General features: G+C 37.7%; 1 non-coding gene across 1 annotated transcript; it reads right to left on the reverse strand.

The window, feature by feature from the left end:
* Positions 1 to 3041: 3041 nt before the first annotated feature.
* LOC127743175 (small nucleolar RNA R71) lies at positions 3042 to 3149 on the reverse strand. Its single transcript, XR_008004526.1, has one exon. It is a non-coding gene; the product is annotated as a small nucleolar RNA R71 (small nucleolar RNA).
* Positions 3150 to 10031: the final 6882 nt, after the last annotated feature.

Here is a 10031-nt window from a genome sequence, read left to right on the forward strand (position 1 = left end):
AATTTGCCACCAGCGTCATTTGTATTTTTGCAGATCGCGCATGTGATGCGTCTGCGTCGTCCACGCGCTCGCGTCATTTGTGTAGATTCCAGTCCACGCGTTCGCGTCAGGCACGCAATCGCGTCATTGCAATTTCTCCATTCCGCGCGGTCGCGTGAGCCATGGGTCCGCGTCGGTCTTCGCTGGTTATCTCTTTGGTTTCTTCTTAATTAAACTCAACAAATTAGATATAAATTCACTAGGAAAAGATAGACAAGATGCTCACGCATCAATGATCTGTGACACTCATCATCATTCTCACCTATGAACGCGTGACTGACAACCACTTCTGTTCTACCTTAGGACGAGTGAATATCTCTTGGATTCCTTAACCAGAATCTTCGTGGTATAAGCTAGAATTATTGGCAGCCATTCTTGAGAATCCGGAAAGGCTAAACCTTGTCAGTGGTATTCCAAGTAGGATTCAAGGATTGAATGACTGTGACGAGCTTCAAACTCGCGATTGTTGGGCGTAGTGACAGACGTAAAAGAATCAATGGATTCTATTCCGACATGATCGAGAACCGACAGATGATTAGCCGTGCTGTGACAGAGTATTTGGACCATTTTCACTGAGAGGATGGGAAGTAGCCATTGACAACGGTGATGCCCTACATACAGCTTGCCATGGAAAGGAGTATGAAGGATTGAAGGAAGGTAGTAGGAAAGCAGAGATTCAACAGGGACAAAGCATCTCCAGACACTTATCTGAAATTCCCACCAATGATTTACATAAGTATCTCTATCTTTATTTTTATGTTTATTTATTATTAATTTCGAAAACCTTTATAACCATTATAATTTGCCTAACTGAGATTTACAAGATGACCATAGCTTGCTTCATACCAACAATCTCCGTGGGATCGATCCTTACTCATGTAAGGTTTATTACTTGGACGACCCAATGCACTTGCTGGTTAGTTGTGCGAAGTTGTGACAAAGTGTGATTCACGTTGGAGAGCGCTACCAAGTTTTTGGCGCCATTGTTGATGATCACAATTTCGTGCACCAAGTTTTTGGCGCCGTTGCCGGGGATTGTTTGAGTTTGGACAATTGACGGTTCATCTTGTTGCTTAGATTAGGTAATTTTCTTTTCAAAAAGTTTTCAAAAATCTTTCAAATTTTTTTTCTTTTTTCTCGTTTTTCTCAAGATTATTTTCAAATTTTTTTTATAAAATCATAAAAACCAAAAATATTTTGTGTTTCTTGTTTGAATCTTGAGTCAATTTTTAAGTTTGGTGTCAATTGCATGTTTTTAAAATTTTATGCATTTTTCGAAAATTTCATGCATGGTGTTCTTCATGATCTTCAAGTTGTTCTTGATAAGTCCTCTTGTTTGATCTTTATGTTTTCTTGTTTAGTGTCTTTTGTTGTTTTTCATATGCATTTTTGCATTCATAGTGTCTACGCATTAAAAATTTCTAAGTTTGGTGTCTTGCATGTTTTTCTTTTCTTGAAAATTTTTCATAAATAAATCTTGATGTTCATCTTGATCTTCAAAGTGTTCTTGGTGTTCATCTTGACATTCAAAGTGTTCTTGCATGCATCATTGGTTTTGATCCAAACTTTTCATGTTTTAGGTCATTTTTGTGTTTTTCTCTCTCATCATTAAAAATTCAAAAATAAAAAATATATTTTCCTTATTTCTCTCAAATTTTAAAAAATTTGAGTTGACTTAGTCAAAAAATTTTAAAACTTAGCCATTTCTTATAAGTCAAGTCAAATTTTCAATTTTAAAAATCCTATCTTTTCAAAACTTTTTCAAAAATAAATCTTTTTCATTTTTCTTTTATGATTTTTGAAAATTTAAAATTATTTTTCAAAATCTTTTTCTTATCTTTATTTCATGATTTTCGAAAACTTTACTAACAATTAATGTGATTGATTCAAAAATTTGAAGTTTGTTACTTTCTTGTTAAGAAAGGTTCAATCTTTAAATTCTAGAATCATATCTTTTAGTTTCTTGTTAGTCAAGTAATTAATTTCAATTTTAAAAATCAAATCTTTTTCAAAATATCTTTCCTAACTTCTTATCTTTTCAAAATTGATTTTCAAATCTTTTTCAACTAACTAATTGATTTTTTTGTTTCTTATCTTTTTCAAAACCACCTAACTACTTTCTTCTCTCTAAATTTCGAAAATTATCTCCCTCTTTTTCAAAATTCTTTTAATTATTTAATTATTTCAAATTTTAAATTTAATTTTATTTCTTCTCTTAATTTTCGAAAATCACTAACCTGTTTTCAAAAATAGTTTTCGAAAACTCCTCTCTCTCTCTCATCTTCTTCTATCTATTTATTTATCTACTAACACCTCTCTTCTACTCAAGAATTCAAACTCACTCTTCCCCCTTGTGTTTGGATTCTTACCTTTTTCTTCTTATATTCTTTTATTCTTCTACTAACATAAAGGAATCTCTCTACTGTGGTAAAGAGAATCCCTATTATTATTTTCTGTTCCCTTCTTTTTCATATGAGCAGGAGCAATGACAAGAATATTCTTCTTGAAGCTGATCCTGAACCTGAAAGGACTCTGCAGAGGAAACTAGAGAAGCTAAATTACAACATTCCAGAGACAACCTTATAGAAATTTTTGAAAAGAAAGAGGAGATGGCAGCCGAAAATAATAATGCAAGAAGGATGCTTGGTGATTATACTACACCTACTTCCAAGTTTGATGGAAGAAGCATTTCAATCCCTGCCATTGGAACAAACAATTTTGAGCTAAAACCTTAACTAGTTACTCTAATGCAACAGAACTGCAAGTTCCATGGAGTTTCATCAGAGGATCCCTATCAATTTTTAACTGAGTTCTTGTAGATCTGTGAGACTGTTAAGACAAATGGAGTAGATCCTGAAGTCTACAGGCTCATGCTTTTCCCTTTTAATGTAATAGACAGAGCTAGAACATGGTTGGACTCACAACCTAAAGATAGCCTGGACTCCTGGGATAAGCTGGTCATGGCCTTCTTGGCTAAGTTCTTTCCTCCTCAAAAGCTAAGCAAGCTTAGAGTGGATGTTTAGACCTTCAAACAAAAAGATGGTGAATCCCTCTATGAAGCTTGGGAAAGATACAAGAAGATGACCAAAAGGTGTCCTTCTGACATGCTTTCAGAGTTGACCATTTTGGATATATTCTATTATGGTCTATCTGAGTTCTCTAAGATGTCACTGGACCATTCTGCAGGTGGATCCATTCACCTAAAGAGAACGCCTGCAGAAGCTCAAGAATTCATTGACATGGTTGCAAATAACCATTTCATGTACACTTTTGAGAGGAATTCTGTGAGTAATGGGACGCCTCAGAGGAAGGGAGTTCTTGAAATTGATGCTCTGAATGCCATATTAGTTCAGAACAAAATATTGACTCAGCAAGTCAACATGATTTTTCAAAGTCTGAATGGATGGCAAAATGCATCCAACAGTACTAAAGAGGCATCTTCTGAAGAAGAAGCTTATGATCCTGAGAACCCTGCAATAGCAGAGGTAAATTACATGGGTGAACCTTATGGAAACACCTATAATTCCTCATGGAGAAATCATCCAAATTTCTCATGGAAGGATCAACAAAAGCCTCAACAAGGCTTTAAAAATGGTGGAAGAAACAGGCTCAGCAATAGCAAGCCTTTTCCATCATCTTCTCAGCAATAGACAGAGAATTCTAAGCAGAGTCCCTCTACCTTAGCAAATATAGTCTCTGATCTGTCTAAGGCCACTTTATGTTTCATGAGTGAAATAAGGTCCTCCATTAGAAATTTGGAGGCACAAGTGGGCCAGCTGAGTAAGAAAATCACTGAAACTCCTCCTAGTACTCTCCCAAGCAATACTGAAGAGAATCCAAAAAGAGAGTGCAAGGCCAATAACATAATCAAAATGGCCGAACCTAGAGAGGAAGGGGAGGACGTGAATCCCAATGAGGAAGACCTCATGGGCCGTCTCCATAAAGTGACATTTCTCCCAGTTTAAAACCAGGTTGGTCTCTTGGCACCTTTTCAGAACAAGTGTTAGATGATCAAGATAGGAGCTGAATGAATCTCCAAATACTGAGAAGTCGTCCATGAAGACTTCCAGAAAATTTTCCACCATATCAGAGAAAATAGAGAGCATGCATCTCTGAAAGGTTGCTGGTGATTACACAGACCAAATGGCATCGTTCTGTAGGCAAATATTCCAGACAGACATGTGAATGTTGTTTTCTCTTGATCTTGGGGATCTGCTGCAATCTGGTTGTAGCCTGAGTAGCCATCCAGAAAGCAGTAATAGTCATGACCTGCTAGCCTTTCTAGCATTTGGTCTATGATGGGTAAAGGAAAATGATCCTTTCTGGTGGTTGTATTGAGTCTTCTGCAGTCAATACACATATGCCACCCTGTAACTGTTCTTGTAGGAACTAGTTCATTTTTTTCATTATGAACCATTGTCATGCCTCCCTTTTTGGGTACAACTTGGACAGGGCTCACCCAAGGGCTATCAGAAATGGGATAAATAATCCCAGCCTCTAGTAATTTAGTGACCTCTTTCTGCACCACCTCCTTCATGGCCGGATTCAGCCGCCTTTGTGGTTGAACCACTGGTTTGGCATTATCCTCCAGTAGGATCTTGTGCATACATATGGATGGGCTAATGCCATTGAGATCACTAATGGACCACCCAAGAGCTATCTTGTGTGTCCTTAGCACCTGAATTAGTGCTTTCTCTTCCTGTGGCTCTAAGGTAGAGCTTATGATTACAGGAAAAGTTTCACCTTCTCCCAGAAATGCATATTTTAGGATGGTGGTAGTGGTTTGAGCTCGGGTTTAGGAGGTCTCTCCTCTTCCTGAGGAATTTTCAGAGGTTTTTGTATTTCCTCTAATTCCTCCAGATCAGGCTGAACATCTTTAAAGATATCCTCTAGCTCTGATTAGAGACTCTCAGCCATATTGATCTCCTGTACCAGGGAATCAATAATATCAACACGCATGCAGTCTCTTGATGTGTCTGGGTGCTTCATTGCTTCATTAGCATTCAGCCTAAAATCATCCTCATTGACTCTCAGGGTTACTTCCCTTTTTTGGACGTCAATGAGGGTTCGTCCAGTTGCTAGGAAAGGTCTTCCTAGGTCTTCCTAGAATGAGAGTTGCACTCTTGTGCTCCTCCATTTCCAGCACTACAAAATCAGTGGAAAAGGCGAATGGCCCAACTGTGATAATCATATCTTCAATCACGCCTGATGGGTATTTAATAGAGCCATCAGCAAGTTGAAGACATATCCTGGTTGGTTTGACCTCTTCAGTCAAGCCAAGCTTTCTGATAGTGGATGCAGGGATTAGATTGATACTTGCCCCAAGATCACATAGAGCTGTCTTGGAAAAGTTCCCTCTAATGTGCATGGTATCATAAAGCTTCAGGATCCTTAAGCTTCTCTGGTGAGCTCTTTAAAATGATTGCACTGCATTCTTCAGTGAGAAAAACTTTTTTAGTTTCTCTCCAATCCTTCTTATGACTTAAGATCTCCTTCATGAACTTAGCATAAGAGGGTATTTGCTCATGTGCCTCTGCAAACAGAATCTTGATTTCAAGAGTCCTGAGATAGTCTGCAAAGCGGGCAAATTGTTTATCCTGTTTCGCTTGGCGGAGTTTCTGAGGATAAGGTATTTTGGCTTTGTATTCTTCAACCTTCGTTGCTGCAGGTTTATTTCCCACAGAGGTAGGTTGAGAAGCCTTCTTGAGGGAGTTATTATCAGCACTTTCAAGTGTCTGACCCCTCATAGGCATTTGAACGCCAGGATTGGGGGATGGATTGGCGTTTAACACCAGATTCCCTCCCTTTTTGGCGTTTGAACGCCAGAATTGAACATGGTTTGGGCGTTTAATGCCACTTTTTCTCCCTTTTCTGGCGTTTGAACGCTAGAACTGGGCGTCCACTGGGCATTTAATGCCAGTTTTTTACCCTTTTCTGGTGTTTGAACGCCAGAATCATTCCTCTCTGGGCTCTTACTATCCTCAGAGGGATTTTGGGTAGTAGTCTGCTCATCCTCTATTATTTGTTCTTTTTTTGGCTTTCTGCTGCTTTGAGCTGAGGTATTCAATATTTTTTCACTCCTTAATTGAACTGCTTGAAACTCTTCTGTTATTTGTTTTTATAACTGCCGTCTTGTTTGGTCAGGTTGTGCTTCCATGTTCCTGTTAGCATCCTTAGTGTCTTGTAACATCTCTTTAAATTCTGCCAACTTTTTTGTCAGATAACATAAATGCTGATTGATTTCAGCAACTTGTTCCAGAGGACTAAGTTCAGTGGATACTACCTTAGCCTCTGTTTTTATGGAGGACTCACTACTTAAGTACAGATGCTGATTTCTAGCAACTATATCAATGAGCTCTTGAGCTTCTTCAATTATTTTTCTCATGTGTATAGATCCACCAGCTGAGTGGTCTAGAGATATCTGAGCTTTTGTTGTAAGCCCGTAGTAGAAGATGTCTAACTGCACCAATTCTGAAAACATTTCAGAGGGGCATTTCCTTAGCATCTCTCTATACCTCTCCCAGGCATTGTAAAGAGATTCATTATCCTCTTGTTTAAAGCCTTGGATGTCTAGCCTTAGCTGTGTCATCCTCTTGGGAGGGAAATATTGATTCAAGAATTTGTCTGACAATTGTTTTCATGTTTTTATGCTAGCTTTAGGTTGGTTATTTAACCACCTCTTAGCTTGGTCTTTTACAGCAAACGGAAACAGTAATAATCTGTAGACATCCTAATCTACTTTCTTATCATGTACTGTGTCAGCAATTTGTAAGAACTGTGCCAGAAACTCAGTTGGTTCTTCCTATGGAAGACCGGAATACTGGCAATTTTGCTGCTCCGTGATAACGAGCTGAGGATTCAACTCAAAAGTACTGACTCCGATGGAGGGTATACAGATACTACTCCCATATGAAGCAGTAGGGGGTTAGCATATGACCCCAGAGTCCTTCTGGACTGTCCATTTCCACTTAGGTCCATGATGGAGTAAGGGAGATGAGTTGGATTTATTTTATTTACTTTAATATATTTATTTATTAATTTTTTTCGAAATAATAAAATAAAATAAAATAAAATAAAAAAAGATTTGAAAATATTTTATGAGGACTTTCGAAAAAATGAGGAGAGAGAAAGTGGTTAGGATGTTTTTGAAAAAGATATGATTTTAAAAATCTTAAAAGGATATTATTTGAAAAATTTTGACCAAGTCAACCCGAGCAATTCAAAAATTATGAACAATTAAAGGAAAAGATATTTTTTTATTTTTGAATTTTATTATGAAAGAGAAAACTACACAAAAGACACAAGACTTAAAATTTTTAGATCCAATATTCCTTGTTTTCGAAAATTTTGGAGGGAAAACACCAAGGCACACTAAACTTAAAAATTTTAAGATCAAAACACGAAGAAGACTCAAAAACACCTTGAAGAGTCACAAGAACAACAAGAACAAAAGAAAGAACACCAAACTTAAAATTTTTTAGAAAACCAAAATAAAATTTTAGAAAACTAAAGAAAAATCAACAAGAGAACACTAAACTTAAGATATGAAACTAAACTCAAACAAAAGACTCCAAGAAAAATTAAAAACTAATAAAGAAAAATAATATTTTTGAAAGATTTTTAAAAGGAAGAATAAAAGATGCAATCCTAGTGACTCTAAACCAAAAAGACAAATTTTTCCTAATTTAAGTAACAAAATAAACCGTCAGTTGTTCAAACTCGAACAATCCCCGGCAACGGCACCAAAAACTTGGTGCACGAAAATTACACTCACACTATGTAATTCCGCACAACTAACCAGCAAGTGTACTGGGTCGTCCAAGTAATACCTTACGTGAGTAAGGGTCGATCCCACGGAGATTGCTGACTTCGAGCAAGCTACGGTTATCTTATTATTCTTAGTCAGGATATCAATAGGGTTCTTAGTTTTAATTGTGAAAAGTGAAAAAGCATGAAAGGAATATTTGTTACGCAGTAATGGAGAATGGGTTGGAGTGTTGGAGATGCTCTGTCCTTTGAATTTCTGCTTTCCTACTGTCTTCTTCTTCACGCACGCAAGTCTCCTTTCATGGCAAGCTGTATGTTGGGGGATCACCGTTGTCAATGGCTACTAGCCGTCCTCTCAGTGAAAAGGGTCCATGTACATGGATAATCATCTGTTGGTTCTCACTAATGTTGGAATAGGATCCAGTGATCCTTTTGCGTCTGTCACTACGCCCAACGTTCGTGAGTTTGAAGCTCGTTATAGACATCCCCTCCCAGATCCTACTCGAAATACCACAGACAAGGTTTAGACTTTTCGGATCTCAGGAATGCTACCCATTGGTTCTAGCTTATACCACGAAGACTCTGGACTCACGGATTGAACGCTCTGTTGTTAGTAGAGGCAGTCAAACTCGTGAGCCAGAAACCCAAGAGATAAACATTCAATCTAAGGTAGAACAGAAGTGGTTGTCAGGCATGCGTTCATAGGTTGAGAATGGTGATGAGTGTCACGGATCATCACATTCATCATGTTGAAGTGCGAATGAATATCTTAGAATAGAAACAAGTGAGATTGAATAGAAAACAGAAATACTTGCATTAATTCATTGAGACACTGCAAAGCTCCTCACCCCCAACCATAGGGTTTAGAGACTCATGCCATCAAAGGTACAAGTTCGGATGTAAAAATGTCATGAGGTACAAAATAAATCTCTAAAAGTACTTTATATACTTAACTAGTAACCTAGGTTTACAGAAAATGAGTAAACTAAGATAGATAGTGCAGAAATCCACTTCTGGGGCTGAGCATTGAAGTTTTCACGTGCATAGGCCATTCTTGGAGTTAAACGCCAGTTTGTAACCTGTTTTTGGTGTTTGATGCTAGAATAGGGCAGAAAGCTGGCGTTAAATGCCAGTTTACATCATCTAAACTTGAGTAAAGTATAGACTATTATATATTGCTGGAAAGTCCTGGATGTCTACTTTCCAACGCAATTGAAAGCGCGCCATTTAAGATTTGGTAGCTCCAAAAATTCCACTTTGAGTGCAGGGAGGTCAGAATCCAACAGTATTAGCAGTCCTCTATCAGCCTCTGAATTAGATTTTTGCTCAAGTCCCTCAATTTCAGCTAGAAAATACCCGAAATCACAAAAAAAATACACAAACTCATAGTAAAGTCCAGAAATGTGATTTTTGCATAAAAACTAATAAAAATATACTGAAAAGTAGATAGATCCCACTAAAAACTATATTAAAACACCCCCAAAAAGCGTATAAAATATGCGCTCATCACTCTGCAAATGAAATCTTTATTTCAAGAGTCCTGAGATAGTCTGCAAAGCAGGCAAATTGTTTATCATGTTCTGCTTGGCGGAGTTTCTGAGGATAAGGCATATTGGCTTTATATTCTTCAACCTTAGTTGCTGCAGGTTTACTTCCTATAGAAGTGGTTAGAGAAGCCTGCTTAAGAGGGTTGTTATCAGCACTTGCAGGTGTCTGATCACCATTGGCATTTGAACGCCAAAATTGGGTGCTGTATGGGCATTTAATGCCAGATTGCCACCCTTTTCTGGCATTTGGATGCCAGAATTGGCCATGCACTGGGCGTTTATCACCAACTTTTCACCCTTTTCTAGTGTTTGAACGCCAAAATCATTCCTCTCTGGTCTCTTACTGTCCTTGGAGGGATTTTGGGTAGTGGCTTAATTGGTCATCCTCTGTCAGTTGTTCCTTTCTTGGCTTTCTACTGCCTTGAGTTGAGACATTCAATGTCTTCCCACTCCTTAAATAAACAGCTTGGCACTCTTCTGTTATCTGTTTAGATGACTACTGTCTTGTCTGATCCAATTGTGCTTCCATATTCTTGTTAGCATTTTTAGTGTCTTGTAAAATCTCTTTGAATTCTGCTAACTGTTTTGTTATAAAAAGCAATTGCTGATTGAGTTCAACAACTTGTTCTGGAGGACTCACTACTTAAGTACAGATGCTGATTTCTAGCAATTGTATCA

This window comes from Arachis duranensis, chromosome 1 (assembly GCF_000817695.3).
Source record: "Arachis duranensis cultivar V14167 chromosome 1, aradu.V14167.gnm2.J7QH, whole genome shotgun sequence".
NCBI lineage: Eukaryota > Viridiplantae > Streptophyta > Magnoliopsida > Fabales > Fabaceae > Arachis > Arachis duranensis.